We start from the raw sequence: 25,399 nt of genomic DNA, 5'->3' as shown, positions 1-25,399 counted from the left end.
CTCAAGAGCCTTTGCATCACCCACAAGGCTGTCTGGGGCCTGGGACATCTTTACATCCAGCTTTCCCACCCTAAATACCTCCCGGCCAGAGTCCTTTGGTCCTCTGCCTCCAACTCTCAGTAGGTCAAACGTTTCTCCAAGCAGGGACTGGGAGGTAGATTCCTTTCTTTGGCTGGCTCCTCCCTCTGGTGCAGCCTCCCTCCCCCTCTCACACTTGAGCCGGATCTTCTTAAGTTCCAGAAACTTCTCAAGACTTTCCTTTTCTCCTCTTCCTTCCCTCTGCCCCCCTCGTGCTAAACTCTCCCACTGCTGTTGCGACTGGGGCCTGGTCCCTTCAGAGTCATACAGGGGCCACACCACTCCCCTATCAGTCCCCCAAACATCTCTTGCCAGCACTTGCCCTTCGGGCTCCCCAACATCCCCTGCCAGCACTTGCCCTCAGGCTCCCTTTGCCAGACCAGCCCAACCTGGCTCTCCCTGCCCACTACACGCATCCTCCATTCCACTTTGTCCCCCTGGTACTTGCCTCTTTGGCCTGCCCAGCACTTGCCTGCCCCTCCCTTGGGGGCTCACCTGCCTGCACATCCCCCAGAAGCACTTACCACTGTGTTCATGCACTTGCACGTTAGAATTGTCACAAGGTCAATATAACTGTTTTTATTTATTTTTGTTTTTCTACTTTGTGATTCCTATGTTCCCCTTCCCCCTCTTTTTTTCTTGTGGTGCCTGGAAACACTTGTGTATAGGCACCATACAAATGACCAATAAATAAATGAAATAAGTAACGTATCCCTAGAGTAGAACATATTATCCCTTTGTCAGTAAATGATATTGTCATGTTAAGTGTTGCTATTAAGTCTCGTCCTAATATATTAACTGGTGTCTGTTGCGAATGCAATAATGGCATAGATACATCATGTTCTCCTATTGAAATTGGTAATTCGGCAGTAAAAGGTACTAAACTCATAGCCCCAGAGAATCCCTGCGCATTCATGGCAATGCCAGACATTGGGTAATTTGCCTCTCGAACACAGAAACGAGTAGCTCCTGTGTCTACAAGAAGCAAAAATGTCTTGCCTCCTATCATTATCCTGACCCTTGGTTCCTCTTGTGGGACTTGTGTCATTGATAGTACAAAACACATCCGGTTGCTCTGTGGGCTTTCCTATTGTGGGTATACATTCATTCCTGTAATCGTAAAAGGATTTCCTTCCACCACTGTCGCTCTCCCTATCCTGGGTGTAGGTGTGTGTGGGACTCCTGTATTGGCATTCCATTGTGGCATTGTCACCTGTTGTATCTGCACTTGTTGTGTTTGCATAGGCGCTTGCTGCAGTTGCCGTTGTGGCGACTGTGATTGCTACAGAATCTGTTGTGTTTGCTGCATTTGCGGTGCACACTTCTCATACTGAGTGTAATTTTGGACATAATATTCTGTTGATTCTGTACTATATTGTGGAAAATAGCACATCCCCCCTCTTGGAGTCTGAAATATCTGCTGCATGCCCTCTCTACTTCTATATACGCATATGTCCCATTTTCCCACAATTCCAGCATTGCTGCGATGGTCCTCCATTAAACACCTCCTCCATTGTGGGTTTTGAAATAGGCCTCCTCGTCCTCTACCATTTGGCCAAAAATGATATGATATGATATGGCATTTGTAACGCGCCTATACACAAGTGTTTCAAGGCGCGACGAGACGGAGGGGGGACAAAGGGAGACAGACAACGTTCCTACTAGGCCAGGTGTCATTCAGATCGCGCAAGTGCAATGGTAGGGGGACTGGGAAAAGTGCAGGATAAGGGGAGAGGGGAAGTGCAGTACATGGTTAGTAGAATACAAGATAAATAATAGGGCCAGCTGGTGGCAAGTGCAAGGAAAGTGCGGTACATGGTTAATAGAATACGAGATAAATAATAGGGCCAGCTGATGGCAAGTGCAAAGGTAAGTGCCGGGAGAAGGGGCTGTAGGATACAGAGACAGTCCCGTAGTGCATGTAGGCAGTGCAAGGAAGAGTGGCTGGGCCAGGACATGAGATCGGTGAGTGACCCAGTTGCAGATTCAGTGCAGGTTCAGTGATTTTAGCAGGGGAGAGAGAGAGAGAAAGTGGAGGCAAAGAGGAAGGTTTTGAGGTGCTTCCGGAACCGGAGATGGTTCTCCTCAAGTTTCAGGGAGGCAGGAAGGCTATTCCAGAGGGAGGCCCCTGCTGCGGCGAGAGATCTACCACCAGCTCGTTGCTTGGAGAAGCGGCTGACCCTGAGGTAGTTGGAGGTGGATGAGCGAAGGGCTCGAGAAGGAAGATATTTAGGAAGAGAGAGTTGCAGGTATTTTGGCCCAAGGCCCCAGAAGGCCTTGTGGACAATGCAGAGGGTTTTGAACTTAATCCTTGCAGCCACTGGGAGCCAGTGTAGTGATTTCAGTCCTGGAGAGATACGGTTCCTGGGCTTGAGGCCAAGGACAAGTCTCGCAGTCATGTTCTGGATGAGTTGCAAAGGGCGGAGAGTAGAGGAAGGAAGATTTAGATAGAGGCTGTTACAGTAGTCCAGCCTAGACAGAACCAGAGCTCTGGAGACAGTGAGCTTCTGGGGGAAGGAGAGAAAAGGAAGGATACCTCTGAGGAGGTGTAGCTGGTAGTGTGACTTCTTAGAGACGTCAGAGATGTGAGGAGAGAAGGAGAGTGTGGAGTCGAAGATGACCCAGAGGTTTTTTTTCGTGCAGGTAGGAGCAGGAAGAGGGCCAAGGGAGGCCGGCCAGAGAGCTGCAGGGAAGGAGGGAGTGGGTGTGCCGATAAGTAGAATCTCAGTCTTACTGGCATTAAGGCAGAGGTCGCTGGCGGCACACCATTCCTGGATAGCAGAAAGACAGTCAGAGATGAGGGAAGTGGAAGAGAAGGCCGACGGTAGCCTGAAAATGAGCTGGGTATCATCCGCGTAGCACTGAAAGTTGGGACAGAGAGCGGCGATGCAGTGAGCAAGAAGTACCAGATACTGGTTGAACAGCCAGGGGGAGAGGTTAGATCTCTGGGGGACACCACAGGTAGAGAAAAAGATGTCAGAGAGGAAGGAACCCAGTTGGACCTGGGATGGTCGATTGGAGAGGAAGGAGGACAGCCACGCCAGAGCTTGACCAGTGATACCCAGGTTATCGACGAGACGGTTGAGCAGGATGGTGTGGTTAACAGTGTCAAAGGCAGAAGAGAGGTCGAGCAAGATGAGAACACAAGGGGTGTTAGAGTCAAGGTTTGAGAGCAGGTCCTCACGGATGTTCAGGAGAGCAGTTTCCGTGCTTCTGGCAGCTCTGAAGCCAGACTGATGGTCATGCAGACTGCCAACAGATTCAGCATGGAGATTAAGCTGGGAGATGGCCAGTTTCCCCAGGAGCTTGCCCAGGAAGGGAGTGATAGAGATTGGGCGATAGTTAGCAGGGCAGGAGGGGTCGGAGGAGGGTTTCTTAAGAAGAGGGTGCACAAGGGAGTGCTTGGGGGGGGAGGGAAGACTCCAGAGGCGAAGGAAGTCATTACAGAATTCCGCCAAGGATTAAGGATTACAGAAATCAGCCAAGGCAGGCGCCAGTGAGTCGATGTGGTCCTTGATAGTTTTGGAGGAACAGGGGTGGACCTGTTTTGACAAGACTTTCATAGATCGGACTTGTCTCGAAAACTCGTCAGCAGAAAAAAGGGGAAAGGCAGAGAAGGAGGGAGGAGGGGTGGCTGCCGAAAGGCCAGAGGGAGAGCAGGGAATAGGGGAGGGAGGTGATAGGAGGAGAGTGAGGACAGGATGTCTTGAGTTTTTGAAATGAAGTGAGAGGCCAGTGCCGTGCAGAGGGCCTGGGAGGGGACAGGAGAGGTGGAGGCTGCAGCAGGGTTGGCCAGCTCCTTGCAGATTTTAAAGAGTTCGGCTGAATTGTTAGATGCCGCAGAGATGCGGGCTTGGATAAGGGCTCTCTTCTTAGTGAGAACGGAGAGCCGGTATTGCCTTTGGAGCAGGCGGCAGGCCAGTTTGTCAGAGGATGAACATGAAGCACGTCATTTCCTCTCTGCCACTCTGCACTTGCGTTTAAGGGTGACAAGATCTGAGTCATACCAGGAGTTACATTTGGCTTTGGGCTTCAGGCGGATTCTCATGACAGGGGCAAGGATATCAAGGGTATCAGATATAGCAGAGTGGAGAGTGGAGAGGGCTGTGTCAGGGTGGGAGTCAGCCGAAGGGGGAGGGTGGCCAGAAGGTGGTAGCGAAATCCTCAACTGACACGCGCTTCATGGGTCGGATGACCGCGAAGGTGGGTGGCAGTGATGAGGGTGTAACGCTCACCTGACTCCCACGGGGGCGCTGGCCTGGTTCGCGCTGCTGTGACCTCGTCTAAGGTGATGCGCAGGGTTCGGAAGACGGACTGGCTTGTCTGACTCGCAGAAGTATCCTTCTGTAGGTGAGAATAGGGGGTTAACTGTCTGCGGGGTAATGCAATCGGCCTCCCACTTACCCCTCTCACCCTCCTCAAAGGACGAGCTCTCCATCCTGCTTCTGATGCAGGGGCACGTTGGTATCCAGTTAAGTCACTGGATTTTCGGATGGGTGAGAACCAAACTTGCTTGGCTTCCAGGTAGGTTTTTCTATAAGTGGTTCCCCTTGTGTCCATGCATTAATGTTCTAATGCTAGTGTCTTTTTCCCCATAGGGGCCGGGGTACGGAATGCCGGGGAGCAGGCACTGACCCGAGGTGAGCGGTGAAATCCTTGTGGAAATCAGGTAAGTCTTTAATGAGTGTTTTGGTAATGTCTTTTCATTCACTTAACGCTGATGTCTTTTTCCCCTTAGGGGCCGGGGTCCGAAAATGCCTGGACGCGGCGCGGACCCGAAATGAAAAGGGAATGACCCAACAGGTAAGTCTTGACATGGAGTTTTAGCTTCCCTTTTCCCTTCTTTCTCTCACCTTTGTTCTTGTCTTTTTCTCCCTAGGCGCGGGGGCGCGACTTGCGAATCCGGATGGTCGCTGCTGAACATGGAGGCGCCCTGTAAAGGTGAGTAGAATGCGGCGCTGCAGCGATCGATGCGATGTGCTTTTAAAAATAAATGTCTTCCTTTTCAGGATTGTTGGCGAAATGTCTCTGGGATGCAGATTTAGCAGGTGAGGCCTTTTCCTTCTTCTGTTCTCTTGTTCCCTTCCTTTGCAGGTGATTCAGGATGCTGGCAGGTGTGGCAGAAGTCAAGATGCAGGAGCAGACACGGTGAGCGTCCAGCTGCTAGATGCATAACAACGCGAAGCACGTGTGGCTGATCGGGTGTGGTTTAAATAGCCTTGGAAGAAGTTCCTAGAATGTGTCCTTCCTCCAATCAGGTATGTATCCTTCCCCGACCACGCCCGGGTGGTAAATGAGTCCCACAGGTAAAGTAGTTCCTTTCAGGCCTCAAGGAGGCCGGGGTTCTGCAGCATGGTCTGCATCAGGTAAGTGCACCCAAACACCTTCATAATGAGCCTGGCGCCTATGGCGCCAGGACTGACGTTTTCTATGAGCCTGGCGCCATAGGCGCCAGGACGCTGTCCAAAGGGCCGCTATAAGGGGTTGCTGGGACCTTCCCCGGGGACTTGATGTCCGCTTTCGGGGACGCAGGGCCTGAGCCGGCTCCCCGGGAGCGGGCATCGTGACAGCACTCCCCCCCAAGGCCCCTCCCAAGGTTGTTCCCTCCGGGGGTTTTGGTTTGTTTAGGAAGAGTCGGTGGAATTTCCTGACTAATCGAGGTGCATGCACATGGTCACTGGGTTCCCACGACCTCTCCTGAGGTCCGTACCCCTTCCAATCAATTAGGTAGAAAAGCTTTGACCTAAACATTTTTTAATCTAAAATGTTCTTCACTTCGAATTCGGGTTCCCCATCTATTTGAATAGGTTCTGGAGGTTTGAGTAGTTGGGTTCCGGGTACCACTGGTTTCAGAAGTGACACATGAAAAACAGGGTGAATTTGCATATTAGCTGGTAAATCAAGTTTAACCGCTACTGGGTTAATTATTGCCGTAATAGAATAAGGTCCCAGATATTTTGGGTTAAAAGTTCGAGGCCCTTTGAGCGGTAAATGTCTGGTAGCTAACCACACTTGATCCCCAATCTGATACGGAGGTGCTTCACTCTGATGTAGGTCAGCATTCTCCTTGTATTTTCTCTTGGCTTGTTGTAAATGCGTGGTTGCCTCTTTGAAGGCTCGGGTAATGGTAGAATGCAGATGTTCTACTGCGGGCACTCCGAGGTTCTGAGGTGAGTCGAGGTTTGAGGTTCGAGGGTGATGTCCAAACAAGGTATAAAAAGGACTATGGCCAGTTCCAGAGTGTACCGAATTATTATATGCGTATTCGGCTATCCAAAGAATGTCTTTCCAGTTGCTTTCAGATTGCTGTAACATACACCGTAAGTACTGCTCAAGGGTCTGATTTGTCCTCTCGGTCTGACCATCGGTCTGAGAGTGGTGACTGGTCGATAATCTTACGTCGATTTGTGCCATTTGACAACATTTGCGCCAGAAGTGGGAAATGAATTGGCTTCCCCGGTCAGAGATTAGTATAGATGGGAATCCATGTAGCCGAACAATATTTTCGAGGAATTATTTGGCTAGGACAGAAGCTGAAGGTAAACCTTTCAAAGGAATGAAGTGGGCCATTTTGGAAAACAAATCCACAATTACCAGAATGGTATTGTATCCCGAACAAGGAGGCAAGTCCGTTACAAAATCCATTGATAGGGTGTGCCAGGGTGCTGGCAGTATGTCTAGAGGTTGAAGGAGACCGGCTGGTCTTTTCTTTTGACCTTTATTTTGGGCGCAAACACCACAGGACATCACAAAAGATTTAACATCTTTTCGCCAAGAGGGCCACCAGAATTGTCGGTTCACCTTTTCCATTGTCTTGGCAGTACCGGGGTGTCCCTCTATTAATGTATCATGATAACCTGAAATAACTAGTTTGTGTAAATCCTTGTGCGGCAGGAATAAGCGTCCTTGGTAATAAGGTAAACCATTATCTATGGTAAAGTCTGATCCCTTTTGTATCCAATCCTGTAGGACTGTAGGGTCCAGGAGTTGTTTCACTCTGACTTGAATGTCTTCAAGCGTCTGTAACGAAGTCATGCCTGGAATTATTGGTACTGGTTCTGAGTTTGTATCAGATTCTCCCATTCCAATTCGGAATAAGGCGTCTGCTTTGCCGTTCTTGCAGCCAGGTCGATAGGTAATCACGAAATCAAATTCAGCGAAAAACAAAGCCCATCGGAGCTGCCGTGATGACTGAGCCTTGGCGGTTTTCAAATACTGTAAATTCCGGTGATCAGTGATCACCGTGATGGTATGTCGAGCGCCAAGCAGGTAATGCCGCCAGGCTTTAAAAGCGGACTTTATGGCTAACAGTTCTTTGTCAGTGATTGCGTAATTAATCTCTGGTGCCGAGAATTTTCTGGACCAAAATGCTACGGGATGCAGTTGGTTGGTTTCAGGATCTCTTTGAGACAGAACTGCTCCCATGGCTAGGCTGGATGCGTAGGTTTCGACGACATACAGGAGATCTGGACGTGGGTGTTTCAATATAGGTGCGGAGGTAAACTTAGCTTTTAAATCCTGGAAGGCCTGCTCGGCTTCTTCAGACCATTCAAAACGTTTATTTTTCCTCAAGAGTGCAGTAATGAGTTGTACTATGCGTGAAAATTCCGGGATAAACCTGCGATAGAAATTGGCAAAGCCGAGCATGCTTTGAACCCCTTTTACAGAGCTAGGTGATGGCCATTTGAGGATGGCATCCACTTTTCTTGAGTCCATTCAGACTCCTTTGGGTGTCAGGATGAAACCAAGAAACTCAACTTCTGTGGTATGGAAAACACATTTCTCCAGTTTAGCAAATAGTTTGTGCTGGCGCAGTTTTTCCAGAACTGCCCTAACGTGTTTTCTGTGATCAGATTCCGAAGAGGAGTACACTAGAATGTCATCGATATAGAGGACAACACAAACATCGATGATTTCCCGAAGGACATCATTCATGAAGAATTGGAAGGCAGCAGGCGCATTGCACAACCCAAAAGGCATTACCTGGTATTCGAATAATCCATATTTTGTACGGAAGGCTGTTTTCCATTTGTCGCCTTCTTTTACTCGCACCAGATGATATGCCCCCCGGAGATCTAACTTGGTGTATATGCAAGCGTCCTTCACCTGGTCAAGGAGTTCAGGAATCAGAGGCAGAGGATAACGGTTTTTAACCGTTATCTGGTTCAATGCGCGGTAATCGATACAAGTTCTAAGGTCGCCTTCTTTTTTAGGCACGAAGAACAAAGCCGAGGATGCCGGGGACTTTGACGGGCGAATAAAACCATTGGCGAGGTATTGATCCAAATATTGTCTCAAATGCAGGTTCTCAGGTTCGGTAAGGGCATAAATCCTGCTACAAGGGGGTTGTGCACCGGGCACCAGATCGATTTGGCAATCGTACGATCGGTGAGGAGGTAACGTGTTGGCCTGTTCCTTTTGGAAGACGTCCTGAAAGTCCTGGTATTCTGGAGGTAATTGCATGGAGGCAGAGGTTACAGATGCTAGATTAATCTTCAGGTTTTCTGGGTAGCAGGTTTGTGCACAATCCGGGAAGGTTATTCTCTTAGCTCGCCAATCAATTCGAGGATTATGTGTCTCTAACCAAGGAATTCCAAGAATAACCTGAAACTGTGGAGCCTTGATTACATCAAACACAACTGCCTCCCGATGGCCGTCAGGACCAATAAGAGTCACCTCAGTAGTGGAATGTGTTACCGGTCCAGAGGCAATTTCAGTTCCATCGACTGTGGTGATGACATCTTTGCTGGTTTTAGGACGGAGAGGGAGGTTAATCCTAGAGACCAATTCACGATCCACATAGTTTCCAATCGCCCCACTATCGATGTATGCCTTTATTGCATGCAACCGCTTAGGCTTTTCTGGATCTACGAGAACCATTGGCACAATGAAATGCGAGGTCTGAGAGTTAGTTTTCAAGCTCGGCAAGCGGACCCCTACGCTTGTCGGGCTGAGTCATTTCCCGAAACAGAGTCTTCATGGTTTTTATCAGCGGCTCCTACCGCTTTTCGGGGCGGTTTTGCCGGGCAATCTCGTAGAAAGTGTCCAGAGTTCCCACAATAAAGACATAATTTTAACTGCCGCCTCCTTTCACGTTCCTTTTGAGTTAAGGGTTCTTTAACCCCTCCAATTTGCATAGGCTCAGAGACATCAACTCCCTTGGGGTTAGCGTGGGTCTTGACCAACACCCGGGTCTCAAACCTGGACCGATCTGTTTTCCTGTTTTGAAGTCTGTGATCCAATTGGACCACTAAGTCTATATATTCTGTGCATTCTTGGGGCGGATTTACAACATGGGCCAAGACATCTTTAAGTTCTCCGCGTAGACCTCGATAAAATAACTTGACTCTTTTATCCTCTGGCCATCCCGTTTCCACAATTAGTCTATTAAAGGTTGCAATATAGGATAGGAGGTCCTGATTGCCCTGTCGCAGGGATAGAAGTTCGTCATCCAGAGCCTTCCCCTGAGAGTGTCGAGCAAATAACCTTTCCATGCTTGCTTGAAATCCTTGAAAATCACGGAGAATCGGGTCAGCTTGAGTAACCAGTGGAACTGACCTATCGGCAGCGCAGCCGCTGAGATATGACAATACAAAGGCTACTTTGGTCTGATCATTAGGGAAGGCCCCTGGTCTGCATAGGAAGTGCAAACGACACTGATTCATGAATACGGCGAATCGTTTGGGGTCCCCAGCAAAGCGTTCAGGTGGGGCCAGCGGCATGTTTCCAGGTAGATTAATCTGCACAGGGTTACTGGGAACCACAGGAGCGGGGTTCCCTTCGGAACAGGAGTTTGTCCAGCTTGACCTTGCAAAAAATGTCTGGCCAGGTCATCAGTTCTTTCCTTTGATATTATTAATTCCCTCTCGAGGGCATTAGTCTCTTGACGAGCGGCATGTACTTCGGCCCGTAATTCCCCCAGTAATTGGGCCAACTGATCAGTCTCAGACGTTTCCATAGCGCCTGGGTGGGAATTTGTAGGAAGGCTTCGCGTTCTGTAACGCTCACCTGACTCCCACGGGGGCGCTGGCCGGTTCGTGCTGCTGTGACCTCGTCTAAGGTGATGCGCAGGGTTCGGAAGACGGACTGGACCGGGCCCCAGATCTGGCTTGTCTGACTCGCAGAAGTATCCTTCTGTAGGTGAGAATAGGGGGTTAACTGTCTTTGGGGTAATGCAATCGGCCTCCCACTTACCCCTCTCACCCTCCTCAAAACCCTTCTGTGCTTCCCCGTAGCGTCTCACCTTAGGGTCTGGAAGGACAAGCTCTCCATCCTGCTTCTGATGCAGGGGCACGTTGACATCCAGTTACGTCACTGGATTTTCGGATGGGTGAGAACCAAACTTGCTTGGCTTCCAGGTAAGTTTTTCTATAAGTGGTTCCCCTTGTGTCCATGCATTAATGTTCTAATGCTAGTGTCTTTTTTCCCCATAGGGGCTGGGGTACGGAATGGCGGGGAACAGGCACCGACCCGAGGTGAGCGGTGAAATCCTTGTGGAAATCAGGTAAGTCTTTAATGAGTGTTTTGGTAATGTTTTTTCATTCACTCGTTAACGCTGATGTCTTTTTCCCCTTAGGGGCCGGGGTCCGAAAATGCCTGGATGCGGCGCGGACCCAAAATGAAAAGGGAATGACCCAACAGGTAAGTCTTGACATGGAGTTTTAGCTTCCCTTTTCCCTTCTTTCTCTCACCTTTGTTCTTGTATTTTTCTCCCTAAGCGCGGGGGCGCGATTGCGAATCCGGATGGTCGCTGCTGAACATGGAGGCGTCCTGTAAAGGTGAGTAGAATGCGGCGCTGCAGCGATCGATGCGATGTGCTTTTAAAAATAAATGTCTTCCTTTTCAGGATTGTCGGCGAAATGTCTCTGGGATGCAGATTTAGCAGGTGAGGCCTTTTCCTTCTTCTGTTCTCTTGTTCGCTTCCTTTGCAGGTGATTCAGGATGCTGGCAGGTGTGGCAGAAGTCAAGATGCAGGAGCAGACACGGTGAGCGTCCAGCTGCTAGATGCAGAACAACGCGAAGCATGTGTGGCTGATCGGGTGTGGTTTAAATAGCCTTGGAAGAAGTTCCTAGAATGTGTCCTTCCTCCAATCAGGTATGTATCCTTCCCCGACCACGCCCGGGTGGTAAATGAGTCCCACAGGTAAAGTAGTTCCTTTCAGGCCTCAAGGAGGCTGGGGTTCTGCAGCATGGTCTGCATCAGGTAAGTGCACCCAAACACTTTCATAATGAGCCTGGCGCCTATGGCGCCAGGACTGACGTTTTCTATGAGCCTGGCGCCATAGGCGCCAGGACGCTGTCCAAAGGGCCCCTATAAGGGGTTGCTGGGACCTTCCCCGGGGACTTGATGTCCGCTTTTGGGGACGCAGGGCCTGAGCCGGCTCCCCGGGAGCGGGCATCGTGACAGAGGGTGGCTTTGCCTGAGGGGTAGTGAGGGTGAGGTGGGAGGATAGGAGAAAGTGATCACTCCAGGAGAGAGGAGTGGAGAGAGGGACAGACAGGGGAAGGTCAGAAGAGATCAGAGCATCAAGAGTGTGCCCTGCAGAATGGGTCGGCCTAGACGGGAGAACAGAGAGTGAGAGAGAGTCGCAGAGGTCACGAAAGAGTCTAGAGAGAGGACAGGAGGCATCAAGGTGGATATTGAAGTCTCCAAGAAAGAGGAGTTGAGTGGTTAAGGACAGGAGTGAGGAGGAGAGGTCAGCCCACTCAGAGAGGAAGGAGGAAATTTGACCAGGTGGCCGATAGATAGTAGCCACGGTAAGGGAATGGCTAGGAGAGAGAGAGAGAGTCGGCAGACAAGGCATTCAAAGGAGGAGTAGGTCTGCGTAGGAGTGACAGTGGCAGGAATCCACTCAGGGAAGATAAGGGCCACACACCCCCAGCACGGTTGGGCCTGGGCAAGGAGAGGATCTTGTAACCGTCAGGTAGGAGTGTGTCAAAGCTGGCGACAGAGCTGGCCGTGAACCATGTCTCAGTGAGACCGAGGATGTCAAGGTCAAGTTCCTCAAGAAGGCGACAGATATCAGAGGAATGTTTGACGGCAGAGCGAGAGTTTAGAGTGGCAATGTGGAGTACGTTGCCATCCTTGAAGGACTTCCGGGGAGGGGTGCAGATCAGAGGTACGCCCTGTGGAGGTGAAGAAGAAGGAGCCAGAGAGAGGACAGGGTGAGAGGGTGGAGGCAAGGTAACCGAGGACAGAGAAGAGGGGACAGCAGGAGAGGAAAGAAAGTTGATGAGGCGTGGGAAGCGTCTATCAAAGAGGTGGAGGTTGGCCTGAGGGCCTTGGACCAAGGCGGTCCCATTAGCGTAGACATTAATGATGGCCTTAGAGGAGCGGAAGGGGGCCAAGAGGACATCCCAACGGGTGCCACCATTAATGGGAGAAGAGGAGAAGGGAGAGAGCACAGAGACCATATGAAGGGTCCATTGGTCAGGGGAAGGCACGAAAAAGAGGATGTCAGTAAGTGTTTCCTTGGAGGCGGCGTTAGTGTAGGTGTCAGCGATAGGGAGGCCTGGGTTGGAGACCAGGATATCCTTTTTAAACTTTTTCCTACCAGATTTAGTGAGGAGAGCAGGATGGTCAATGGAGAAGCAGTTAGAGAAGATAGGAGAGATAGAGAGCACCATGGAATAAGGAGGAAGTGGGGGGAAGACAGACGAGATCAAGCAGAAAAGAATGAAGCGGCAAGCCCTAGTTACCACAGTTTCAGAGCAACAGTAACACAGTTAAAACGAATTAGGTACCCAGTGTAGAGGCCACCTAAAAAGGCCCACCCTGATCTACTGGGTACCCTGCCTTGGTAGGCTGTGTAGGCTGTAACTCTTGTGTAACCACTCCTTCCCCGCTTGTCAATAATGCTCTTTCTATGGCAAGTTTCAACAATTTTTCCAGAACTAACATAGCTTCATCAAGCTTCCTATTCTCTGCTTTTTTCTTATCCTTCTCTTGTAACAATTGACAATGATGTACGATAGTCAACTGTATTTCTGGCCTTGGCTTCACTTTCATCCCTACTTGTTTCTTCATCTGCCTTTGCACTGGCTCAGCCAGCCCCTGACATAAAATATGATAAAATAATGCTACAGCCTTATCCCATGGTTCCCTTGTTTCAAGACGCCAATGTTCTTGAATCTCCTGAATATAAGCAACAGGATCTTCGTTCTCTCCCATTTTCCTTGTCATAATCACCCCATATTTCATGTATCAGGATACAGTACCCTAAATGCCTTCCCTATGTCTGCTCTGCAATGATTAAATGGCGCTATATTGGTTGTTGTGTATTGTGCTGTCACACTTGTATATCCCGCTCATCTCCAAATGTCATCAGCTCCTTCCCCTAGGATAACTGCTAGTAGGCCTTTTATATAACACACCGCTAATGTCACACCCTGTTATTCTCTCGATCTCATAAATCCATTTGCCCGCTCCTGCTGTCAAACTAGGTAATTTGCATTTTAAATGATCTTTATCCATCTGTGGCCACGTTATATTTTGTGGTTGTCCTCCCTCTTTCTCTAATAACGGGAATTGTGTCAAATCTGTTCCACACTGTATCCACTCATTCTTCTTGTCTTCCCGGTGGGGCTAGTTTCACCCATTTTCTTCCTACTGGTAATGACCTCAATCTACTTACATAAGGCGCGGGCATTTCGCCTACACTATGCGACCATCCTTGTAGTAGTTTGGGATATGATATAGGTTCTGGTGTTTTTATTTCTGGTTCTTCTAAATCTGACAATTTTACCCCTTTTCCTACATATGGATCTTTCGGAGAGCCACACACGCCCTCTCCTTGTGCTCTCTCATTTTCTTCCCTTACTTCATCTCACATCATTATACCCCAACTGGTATGGCTGTTATCCCTCTCCTCGTCATCAAGATATAATCTGTTCGGGACAGCATTCTTTTCTTGTTCATCATTACTTCATCCGATCTATCCCTTGTTTCTCTTGGTGGAGATCCTTCGATACTCCCTCCCGTCTCATAACCATCTTTTTTCCTCATCTGTCTATATAATTCCCACTCTTTTTCCCTATGCCTTCTGCCTCATCAGTCCATGTTGGTGCTCTAGGTATGTCGTGCAGCTCCCTCCAGGGCTGTTGCGCCCCTCTCTCTTCCTCCCACCATTCTCTGTCTTCAACTGGTATTACACAGTTCTATTAACGATGTGATCAATTTTGACTTCCCTTTGCCCTTCCTGTCTTCTCATCTCCCTCTTCTCTTCTTCCTCTCGCCTTCTTTGCAACCTTCTTTCTTTCAATCTCTGTGTTTCTATTGCCTCACTTTTCTTTTTCTCCCCATCTTTTCTCTTTTTCTCTTTTATCTACTCTTTTACCTTCTTCATTCTTCCTTTCGCTTACTCTCTTTTTCCTTCCCATCTTCATATGCCCTTTCTTGTTCTTTTTCTTTACTTTCCAATTCTTCTTATTCTTCTCTTTCTTTAACTTTGCTGCTATCCTTTCTGTCTAATTTGAGTAATATTTGTCCTCCCATCCACTCATTCTGTACATTTGTCACTTCATTGGCTTTGTCTTTCCCTTCTTTTTGTCTCTGGTCTCTTCTATTGCTATCAATCTATCCCTTCTCTCGTTATACTCCTCATTTTTACTGCATCTGAAAGTATATATGTGCATTCTTTAATCTTACTTTCTTCTGTACTATATTCACTGCTATAAGCAGGGGGTGCATATATATCGGATCAATATACCCTGCTGCTGCTTTTAACTCCTTTAAAGGATAGAATCCCTGTTTCTCAGCATCTGTACTCTTGTCTGTAGATGGAGAAAGAGGAGCCGAGGGCACTATGCCCCCCCCTTCATGCTGATCAAGCATCACTCCCTCTCGGGCGGGTCTTCTCTCTCACTCCGATACATTTTTCATAGCTCTAAAATAGCTAACCTTTTTTTGTATCTTCTTCCCTGTGTACACACTATGTAAGTATGTTGTTATGTGTTGCAATACAGTTCTTGATAGAGAGCCCTCTTGAGACCAAGGCATAAACATTTTGTCAGTCGTGCCTCTTACCCATTCAACAAGCATGATATTTCCTAATCTTAAGTGTATACCTCTGTAGTTTTTTGCATAAATTTAAATGAGGTGTGTCCGCCATAATGACAAGTCGTTTTTAAATGTCAATACTTACCAGACCTTTTATTCGATTATTACTTTAATTAATTATATCACAACTATCAATTCTGGCAAGCACCATCAATCGCCGCCCATTCCCAAAAACAATTCTTCAACCATTTTTCAAGCCTATACAATAATATTCTCTTTATTCCTTAGTTTATAATTCTATCGATTCTCGCTAACATGCTATTTTATTATTGACAATATAACAATCTTATTTTGCTTATATTTCTTCCCTCAGCTGTTACCCTCCTATGATTGACATCAATTGTTTGTTTTTAAGGTCTAATAAACAGCTAGATTATTACTATCATTCTATGTTTCTAATCAAACAAATCAACTTCTTACACTGACATATTCATAAACGCAATCAAATGTGCACAACAATTGCTACAATCGTCTTCCTTTACTTTCTCTAGTAAATGTATCTCATCTCCATTTTCCCCCTTCTTGGAGTGTGACACTCATTCTTCGTCGGCCTTGCCTCAGGAATCATCTCTAAAAATACCCCCTCTGGGAGTGTGTTGTGTGCTCTTCTGTCTTCTTGAGAACAGGAATCGAGGTAAACATTCTCTCTTAAATAAAATCCTGTTGCTGTTTCCTTACTTACTCATATATACACTTATAATACAATCCCTCCCCTTTTATTTGCCACTTTCGATGTTATACTTACATCCGTTGCTCAGTTTGAGCCCTTCTATAGTTCATATATGTGTTGATATAATCATTGGCTGCCCCTTATCTGGTAGGCATGCCTTAAACACGCTCTAACTACGTAAAATACAAATAATAGCATAATGCCAGCAGTGGACAGGCTTCTGCAACAATGTATAATACACTATTACTTAGACCCTCATGACTGGTTGGCACTCTCTTCCAACCTTGGACATTCTGCTTGTTAGCAGCACATAAGCAACGAAACCCAGATGCAGGATAACAATATCAGACAACTGCCTTTCTTAGCTAATTAGCCTAACATCTCTCATCAGTTATGTCCTAAGCCAAGGCTTCTCGCTTTTAGTTGACCTTGCTGACTGTTCTCTTCTTGAAACTTTCAAGGGAATGAAGGTACATTGCTATCTTCGTCTGGAGCTTTATGAATAGGCCTTGTTTTCTGGTCTTACACCATGTGTGAGGAGACAATGATTTTGACCATTCTGTCCTTCTATTTAATGCTATTTATTTCAATTTTATTGTGTGCTATTACTCCTATTGCCCTCTGGAGGCTTGGTTGCTCCGCCTTGCATACACTTTCTGCATCTTTAATTGTTCAATGCTTGTCACTCATAATTATTCACTTTTTCCTTAATCTGAGCAAAATATGTCTTATGTACATAGCTTATCCTCTTTGACTCCTTTCGTTCCTTCAAGTTGCTTCTTGCTATGGCATTATTGATCCTAAGACAAACAAATACCCTTTGTTCTTGCTCGAAGCTGTATTCCAGCACCTGTCAGCTCTGCATCCTTGGTCTCCCTCCTCGAGATTTCTTGCTTGCAGGCTTTTGCATTGTCTTATCTACCTTGTGTTTCTGTGTGTATACATCTACTGCATCCCCTCTTCTTCATGTATATGATGTTCTTCATATTCGCACATATGTTTACTTCATTGTTTCAGTTACATCCTTTATTCTTTAGACATCCATTCATCAGATTCAGTTCATCTAGGTAGCTTCTCTCTCTGTGATGTCACTTCTCTTCTGTCCGTCTTTACTAATAGTTCTTCTATGTCCAGTGGTGTCTGCGGACTCATGTCTACAATTTGAGCGTACATTCTGTACAGTTGCCTGAGCGCATAACGTCTCTCATACCTTGGATGTGATATTGGTATGATACCAGGTATCATGCACAGTGCTTTCTTGCTGTTCTTCCAGTATGACGGTGGTGAGGGGACGGGCTCTATAGATGACATGTGCATCTGCCTCTCTACAGAGGAAGGGTAGGTGGGTGGAGGGTAGAGAGAGTAGAGGTAGGGTGGGTGGCTAGGGGAAGAGAGAGTGGAGGTAAGTTGGGTGGGGGTAGAGAGAGTAGAGGTAGGGTTGGTGGGGGTAGAGATAGTGGTGGTAGGGTAGGTGGGTGGTGGTACAGGTAGTGATGGTAGGGTGGGTTGGTGGGGTTAGAGATCATGGTGGTGTGGGTATAGATAGTGGCAGTAGGGTGGGTGGGTGGGGTTTAGAGATAGTGGCAGTAGGGTGGGTGGGGGTAAAGATAATGGCAGTAGGGTGGGTGGCTGGGGGTAGAGATAGTGGCAGTAGGGTGGGTGTAGAGATAGTGACAGTACAGTAAGTGGATAGAGTTAGAGAAAGTGGAGGTAGGGTGGGTGGGTGTGGGTTAGAGAGAGTGGATGTACGGTAGGTGGGTGGCGATTGAGATAGTGGAGGTAGGGTGGTGGGCTAGAGATAGTGGTGCCTCCATAGACATTTTGGCAGTAGGCAGGGTAGGGGTAGATATTGTGGCAGTAGGGTTGGTGGGTGGGGATAGACATAGTGGTGGTTGGTGGGTGGGGGTGGAGAGAGTGGTGGTAGGGTGGGTGGATGGGGTGGGATAGTGGAGCTTGGGTGGGTGGGTGGATGGGTGTATAGGTAGTGGCAGTAGGGTGGGTGGGTGATGGTAGAGATAGTGATGGTAGGGTGGGGGTAGAGATAGTGGCAGGTGGGTGGGTGGGGGTAGAGATAATGGCAGTAGAGTGGGTGGGTGGGAGTGGAGATAGTAGTGGTAGGGTGGGTGGGTTGGGGTGGAGATAGTGGTGTAGGGTGGGTGGGTTGGGGTGGAGATAGTGGTTGTAGGGTGGGTGGGTTGGGGTGGAGAGAGTGCTGGTAGGGTGGCTGGATGGGGTGGAGATAGTGGAGCTTGGGAGGCTGGGGGCATAGATAGTGGTGGTATGGGGTAGAGATAGTGGCTCTAGGGTGGGTGAGGATAGAGATAGTGACTGTGTTGTAGAGATAGTGGAGGTAGGGTGTGTGGGTATGGGTAGAGATAGTTGTGGTATGTAGAGATAGTGCCAGTAGGGAAGGTGGGTGGACGGAGAGATAATTGCAGTACAGTGGATGGGTGGGGGTAGAGAGATAGTGGCAGTAGGTTGGGTCGGTAGGGTTAGAGATAGTGGCAATAGGGTGGGTAGGTGGGGGTGGAGGTAATGGCAGTAGGGTGGGTGGGTGGGGGTATAGATAGTGGTGGTTGGGTGGAGGTAGATATGTTGGAGGGAGGGTGGGTGGGTGGCGGTAGATCTAGTTGAAGTGGGGTAGAATAGCAGTGGTAGGGTGGCTGGGTGGAGCTAGAGATAGTGGTGGTAGGGTAGAGATAGTGGCGGTAGGGTGAGTGGGTGGGGGTAGAGATAGTGGCGGTAGGGTGGGTGGGTGGCGGTAGAGATAGTGGCGGTAGGGTGGGTGGGTGTAGAGATAGTGGCAGTTGTAGAGATAGTGGCAGTAGGGTGGGTGGGTGTAGGAAGAGATAATGGCGGTAGGGTGGGTGGGTGGAGGGAGAAATAGTGGCGGTATAGGTAGAATAGTGGCAGTAGGGTGGGTATAGGTAGAGTTAGTGGTGGTAGGGTAGGTGGGTGTCGGTAGACCTAGTGGTGGTTGGGTGGATGGGTGGAGGTGGAGAGAGAGTGAAGGTAGGGTGGGAAGATGGGGTGGAGCTAGTATAGTTTGGGTGGGTGAATGTGGGGCTTGGGTGGGTGGGTGTGGGTAGATAGGGCTTGGGTGTGTGGGTGGAGAGAGTGGGGCTTGGGGTGGAGAGAGTCGGGCTTTAGAGTGGGGCTTGGGTGGGTGGGGTGGAGAGTGTTGGGCTTGGTTGGGTTGGTGGGTCAACGGGGGTGGACAGTGTGTGGTTTATGGGAGAGTGTGTTTTGGGTTGGTGGTGGTGGAGACTGTGGGCTTAGGTGGGTGGGGGTGAAGTGAGTGGGGCTTGGGTGGTTGGTGGGTGGAGAGAGTGAGGCTTGGGCAGATGGGTTGGGGTAGAGAGAGTGGGGTGTGGGTGGGTGGGGTAGAGAGAGTGGGGATTGGGTGGGTGGGGTGGAGAGTGTGGGGCTCAGGTTTGGGGTGGAGGGTGTGGGGCTTGCGTGGGTGGGTGACTTTGGAGAGTGGGGCTCAGATGGGTGAGTGGGTGTAGAGAGAGTGGGGCTTGGGTAGTGGATCGGGGTGGAGGGGGTGGGGCTCAGGTGAGTGGGTGTTATTGGAAAGAGTGTAGCCTGCGTGGTGGGTGGGTGCTAGTGGAGAATGTGGGGCTCGGGTGGGTGGGTGGTGGTGGATAGGATGGGGCTCAGGTGGGTGGGTGGGGGTGCAGTGTTTGGGGCTCAGGTGGGTGGGTGGGGGTGGAGAGGGAGGGGCTCGGGTGGGTGGGGTGGAGAAGGTGGGGCTTCTGTGAGGAAGGTGGGGCTTGGGTGGATGGAGAGAGTGGGGCTTGGGTTGTGGATCGGGTTGGAGAGGGTGGGGCTAAGGTGGGTGGGGATGGAAAGGGTGGGGCTGTGGTGGGGGATGGGCCTTTGGTTGGTGGGCCGGGGTGGAGAAGGTGGGGCTCAGGTGGGTGGGTGGGGGTGGAGAAGGTTGGGCTTCTGTGGAGAAGGTGGGGCTTGGGTGGGTGGCTTTTTGTGGAGAGAGTGGGGCTCGGATGGGTGGGTGCAAGTGGAAAGAGTGGGTCTCGGGTGGGTGGTAGTAGAGAGAGTGGGGCTCAGGTGGGTGTTATTGGAAAGAGTGCAGCCTGGGTGGGTGGGTGCTAGTGGAGAGAGTGTGGCTCGGGTGGGTTGGTGCTAGTGGAGAGATTGGGGCTCTGGTGGGTGGGTGGTGGTGGATAGGGTGGGGCTCGGGTGGATGGGTGGTGGTGGATAGGGTGGGGCTCAGTTGGGTGGGTGGGGGGGGCTCGGGTGGGTGGGTGGGGATGGAGAGGGTGGGGCTCGGGTGGGTGGGTGGTGGTCGAGAGGGTGGGGCTCGGGTGGGTGGGGTGGAGAAGGTGGGACTCGGGTCGCCGGTTAGGGGTGGAGATAGTGGGGCTCGGGTGGGTGCAAGTGGAGAGAGTAGGGCTCAGGTGGGGTTTTTAGTGGAGAGAGTGGGGCATGGGTGGTTGTGAGTGGAGAGAGTGGGGCTCGGGTGGGTGGGTGTCACGTGGAGAGAGTGGGGCTCGGGTGGGTGGGAGTGGAGAGATTGGTGCTTGGGTGGGTGGGTGGTAGTTGCGAGAGTGGGGCTTTTAGAGGAGGAGAGAGTGGGGCTTAGGTGGGTGATTGAGTAGGGGTGGAGAGTGTGGGTTTGGGTGTGTGTATTTTTGGTGTAGAGAGTGGGGCTTGGGTGGTTCGGGGTAGAGAGAGTGGGGCTTCAGTGGATTGGTGGGGTGGAGAGAGTGGGGCTTGGGTGGATGAGTTTGGAGAGTGGGGCTGAGGTGGGTGAGTGGGTGTGGAGAGAGTGTGGCTTTGTGGAGAGAGTGGGGCTCGGGTGGGTGGAGAGAGTGGGGCTTGGGTTGTGGATTGATGTGGAGAGGGTGGGGCTCAGGTGGGTGGGGTAGAGAGGGTGGGGCTCTGGTGGGTGGGGTCGGGGCTTTGCTGGGTGAGCGGGGGTGGAGAGGGTGGCGCTTGGTGGGTGTGTGGGGGTGGAGAGGGTGGGGCTCAGGTGGGTGGGTGTGGTTGGAGCAGGTGGGTCTCTGTGAGGAAGATGGGGCTTGGGTGGGTTTGGAGAGTGGGCTCGGGTAGGTGAGTGGGGCTTTGTGGAGAGAGTGGGGCTTGGGTGGGTGGAGAGAGTGGGGCTTGGGTTGTGGATTGGGGTGGAGAGGGTGGGGCTCGGGTGGGTGGGGATAGAGAGGGTGGGGCTCTGGTGGGGGGTGGGCCTTTGGTGGGTTAGCCGGCGTGGAGAAGGTGGGGCTTCTGTGGAGAAGGTGGGGCTTGGGTGGGTGGCTTTTTGTGGAGAGAGTGTGGCTTGGATGGGTGGGTGCAAGTGGAAAGAGTTGCACTTGAGTGGGTGGTAGTAGAGAGAGTGGGGCTCAGGTGGGTGTTATTGGAAAGAGTGCTGCCCGGGTGGGTGCTAGTGGAGAGAGTGGGGCTCGGGTGGGTGGGTTGTATTGGAGAGATTGGGGCTCAGGTGGGTGGGTGGGGGTGGAGAGGGTGGGGCTCGGGTGGGGCTGGTGACGGTGGGGCTCTATGGAGCAGGTGGGTCTCTGTGAGGAAGGTGGGGCTTGGGTGGGTGATTTTTTTGGAGAGTGGACTCAGGTAGGTGAGTGGGTGTGGAGAGAGGGGCTTTGTGGAGAGAGTGGAGCTTGGGTGGATGGAGAGAATGGGGCTTGGGTTGTGGATTGAGGTGGAGAGGGTGGGGCTCTGGTGGGGGGGTGGGCCTTTGGTGGGTGGGCTGGGGTGGAGAGGTTGGGGCTCAGGTGGGTGGGTGAGGGTGGAGAAGGTGGGGCTTCTGTGGAGAAGGTGGGGCTTGAGTGGGTGGCTTTTTGTGGTGAGAGTGGGGCACGGATGGGTGGGTGCAAGTGGAGAGAGTGGGGCTCGGGTGGGTGTTATTGGAAAGAGTGCAGCCCGAGTGGGTGGGTGCTAGTGGAGAGAGTGGGGCTCGTGGTGGAGAGGTTGGGCCTTGGGTGGGGGTAGAGAGGGTGGGGCTTGGGTGGGTGGGGGTGGAGACGGTGGGGCTCAGGTGGGTAGGTGGGTGTAGAGAGGGTGGGGCTCCGGTGGGTGAGTGGAGAAGGTGGGACTCGGGTCAGCGGTTGGGGTGGAGATAGTGGAGCTCGGGTGGGTGCAAGTGGAGTGAGTAGGGCTCAGGTGGGTTTTTTAGTGGAGCGAGTGGGGCGTGGGTGGGTGTTAGTGGAGAGAGTGTGGCTTGGATGATTGGGTGGTAGTTGCGAGAGTGGGGCTTTTGGAGGAGAGAGTGGGGCTTGGGTGGGTGGGGTTGGAAAGAGTGGGACATTAGTGAAGAGAGTGGGGCTTAGGTGGGTGGGTGGGGCTGGAGAGAGTAGGACTTATGTGGGTGGGTGAAGGTCGGAAGAGTGGGGCTTTGGTGGTGGGGGTGGAGAGAGTAGGGCATGGGTGAGTGAGTGGGGGTGGAGAGAATCGGGGTTGGGCAGGTGCGTCATAGTGGAGAGAGTGGGGCTTGGGTGGGTGATGGAGTAGGGGTGGAGAGTGTTGGTTTGGGTGGGTGTGTTTTTGGTGTAGAGAATGGGGCTTCAGTGGATTGGTGGGGTGGAGAGAGTGGGGCTTTTGGATGGATGGGTTTGGAGAGTGGGGCTCAAGTGGGTGAGTGGGTGTGGAGAGAGTGTGGCTTTGTGGAGAGAGTGGGGCTTGAGTGGGTGGAGAGAGTGGGGCTTGGGTTGTGGATTGGGGTGGAGAGGGTGGGGCTCGGGTGGGTGGGGGTAGAGAGGGTGAGGCTCTGGTATTGGGCCTTTGGTGGGTGGGCGGGGGTGGAGAGGGTGGTGCTTGGTGGGTGTGTGGGGGTGGAGAAGGTGGGGCTCAGGTGGGTGGGTGGGTGTGGTTGGAGCAGGTGGGTCTCTGTGAGGAAGGTGGGGCTTGGGTGGGTGAGTGAGTTTGGAGAGTGGGCTCAGGTATGTGAGTGGATGTGGAGAGAGTGGGGCTTGGGTTGTGGATTGGGGTGGAGAGGGTGGGGCTCTGGTGGGGGGCTGGGCCTTTGGTGGGTGGGCCGGGGTGGAAAAGCTGGGGCTCAGGTGGGTGGGTGGGGGTATTGAAGGTGGGGCTTCTGTGGAGAAGGTGGGGCTTGGGTGGGTGGCTTTTTGTGGAGAGAGTGGGACTCAGGTGGGTGGGTGCAAGTTGAGAGAGTGGGGCTCAGGTGGGTGGGTGTTAGTGGAGAGAGTGAGGCTGTTGGGTGGGAGTGGAGAGATCGGGGCTCAGTTGGGTGGGTGGGAATGGAGAGAGTGGGGGGGTGGGTGGGTGGGAGAGGAGAAAGTGTGGTGTTAGTGGAGAGAGTGGGGCATAGGTGGGTGGGGCTGGAGCGAGTAGGGCTTGGGTGGGTGGAGGTGGAGAGAGTGAGGTTTGGGTGGGTGGGGTGGAGAGAGTGCGGCATGGATGGGTGAGTGCAGGTGGAGAGAGTCTGGCTTGGGCAAGTGGGTGGGGTTGGAGAGAGTGGGGCTTTTAGTGGAGAGAGTAGGACTTGGGTGGATGAGTAGAGCTGTAGAAAGTCTAGTTTGTCTGGGTAGATGGGGCTTGGAGAGAGTGGGGTTTGGGTGGGTGGGGCTTGGATAGAGTGGGGATTGGGTGGGTGTGGGCGGAGACAGTGGGGCTTGGGATGGAGAGAGTGGAGCTCTGGTGGTGGGTGGGGGTAGAGAGATTGGGGCTCGGTGGGTGGGTGGGCTGGAGAGAATGTGGCTTGGGTGGGTGAGTGGGGGCGGATTTGGTGAGATGGAAATGCTATTGCTTTTGTATCCTGACCCTGAGGGTAGAAAAGCAAGGGAGGATCACCTGGGTGAAGGGTCCTTGGGGATTGGGAGCGGGGTACCCACAGGAGAGACATGGTATCCCCCTTTCCCTATTGAAAACCAACCTAACCCTTCCCAGGACTTTATGTGCTATTGTAAAAGATCTCCCCTCATTTTCCCACACTTTGCTTATGACAGTACTGGGATGAGGAAGAGTCGACTAGAAGTAATGAACACTAGCAACTCCTTTCACCACTCTAGTACTGGGACGTGGAAGATGCATGCAAAGTACTGTGAAGATCAGCCATGTCCCTCTAACTACAGTCAGGCAAGTCCAATTGAGAGTTCACACCTGCAACCTGTCAAGTAGTTGGAGAGGAGGAGAAGAGAGGCAGAGAACAGCAAGAGAACAGCCAACAGGGAGGCCTGTGTGGGAGAGACCAGCAGGGGACCCTGCAGGTGAGAAGGCAGCCGTGGTGGGACCATAAAGAAAGCAAAATACACAAGAGAGGTGGGGGAATTAAACTGAGGACCAAAACACCCCCTAATTTTAGGAACACCTAAAAAAACAAAACTAAAAATTTGATCCTCAGTGTAGTCGCACAGTATCGCGTGTCCAACCTCACCATCAGAAGGGCAAGAAAAGAAATACCCCATTGGGCATAAATCTAAGCATACAAGCTAGGCATTATGAATACTTCACAAGGAAGATGGAACCAAATATACAATGTTAATTTTATTAAACCTTCAATGGCAAATATAAGGCTTAAAAATGCCAACATAACATAATACAGTATTTAATATAAAGCTGGCATAATCCTTAAAAACTTTTGTACATTAAAACAGAAAAATAAAGAGGAAAAAAGGAAAAACAGAAAAACAACCAAATCACATCAGTGGCAATGTGAGTATACCGGGAGACAGAAGTGTGCATATAAACCTAGAAAACCACAAAGTTAGGAGTTACAATCAGCACAAAAATATCAAATCAATTAATTACTAAGAAACCTAACCACTAAAGTGGGGTTGGAAATAACAATAATCCAGCTAGAATAGCTGGTAACTTCCACACTACTTCACTCCCATTTAATCCAGAGAGAAAGCCAGGATGCCGGCAGACGACTCAGAAGACCTGTGGGGCCCAGGGCGAGCTGGGCCACTGGACTTCCACAGGTGTGGGAGCTTCCATGGTTGCATTAGAGCAGCTGGAGCTGCAGATAACGAAGAAAGAAAAAAGGCACTGCCAGCGCCTGCAGAAAGGAAGCAGAGCTGCTGGTGTGGGCAGAGAAGCACCCGAAGTGCGAGCGGGGCTCGCCGTGACCGGCAGGCCAGCCGGCGCAGGTAAAGCAGAGTGACGTAGCAACCAGAGAGAAACGCTGAGGACCGTTGAGTGCTGGGGAATGTCACTCCCAACTGGGGCACTCCTAGGGACTACGTATAAGTAAAGAAGTACTGTATAAAGAACAATAGAATGCTGAATGAAATGACACTGACAGGTTTAAGTAAACCCGAAGCCATGGGCTAAATGTGAATTAAGTGGAAAAGTGAAATAATGCATATTGAATACCAAACAGAATGAGAATTTTGGGGCAAAGCTATGGGCTGATGAAAGTTAAAGTGAAATTGCCCAATTGAAAGCAACAGATGAAATAAGAGCGCAAGAGTGAAAGTGCATGACAGAAAGGTGGGGAATCAAAAAGACCACCACAAAATGAACTTTATGAATGAATACAGTCCCGCAAGGCCAAAGACTGGCATAGGTTTTGTAACACATTGTGGCAAAGCCAAGAGGCTAACCAGGAGAAGCCAGTTGAGTTTAACCCTGCACATAAAGCCAAGAGACCTGTAGAG

The 25,399-nt window shown here is 50.7% G+C and overlaps 1 protein-coding gene across 3 annotated transcripts in view; it reads left to right on the top strand.

Annotated features, from left to right (window-relative positions):
• The window catches only part of PCYT1B (phosphate cytidylyltransferase 1B, choline), a 1,139,653-nt gene that overhangs the window by 1,071,032 nt on the left and 43,222 nt on the right, over window positions 1-25,399 (top strand). The window lies entirely within an intron of this gene.

The sequence above is a fragment of the Ambystoma mexicanum genome, chromosome 7p, assembly GCF_040938575.1.
Source record: "Ambystoma mexicanum isolate Mex_15411 chromosome 7p, UKY_AmexF1_1, whole genome shotgun sequence".
In the NCBI taxonomy this organism is placed as follows: domain Eukaryota; kingdom Metazoa; phylum Chordata; class Amphibia; order Caudata; family Ambystomatidae; genus Ambystoma; species Ambystoma mexicanum.
This window is presented reverse-complemented; position numbering and strand designations above follow the sequence as displayed.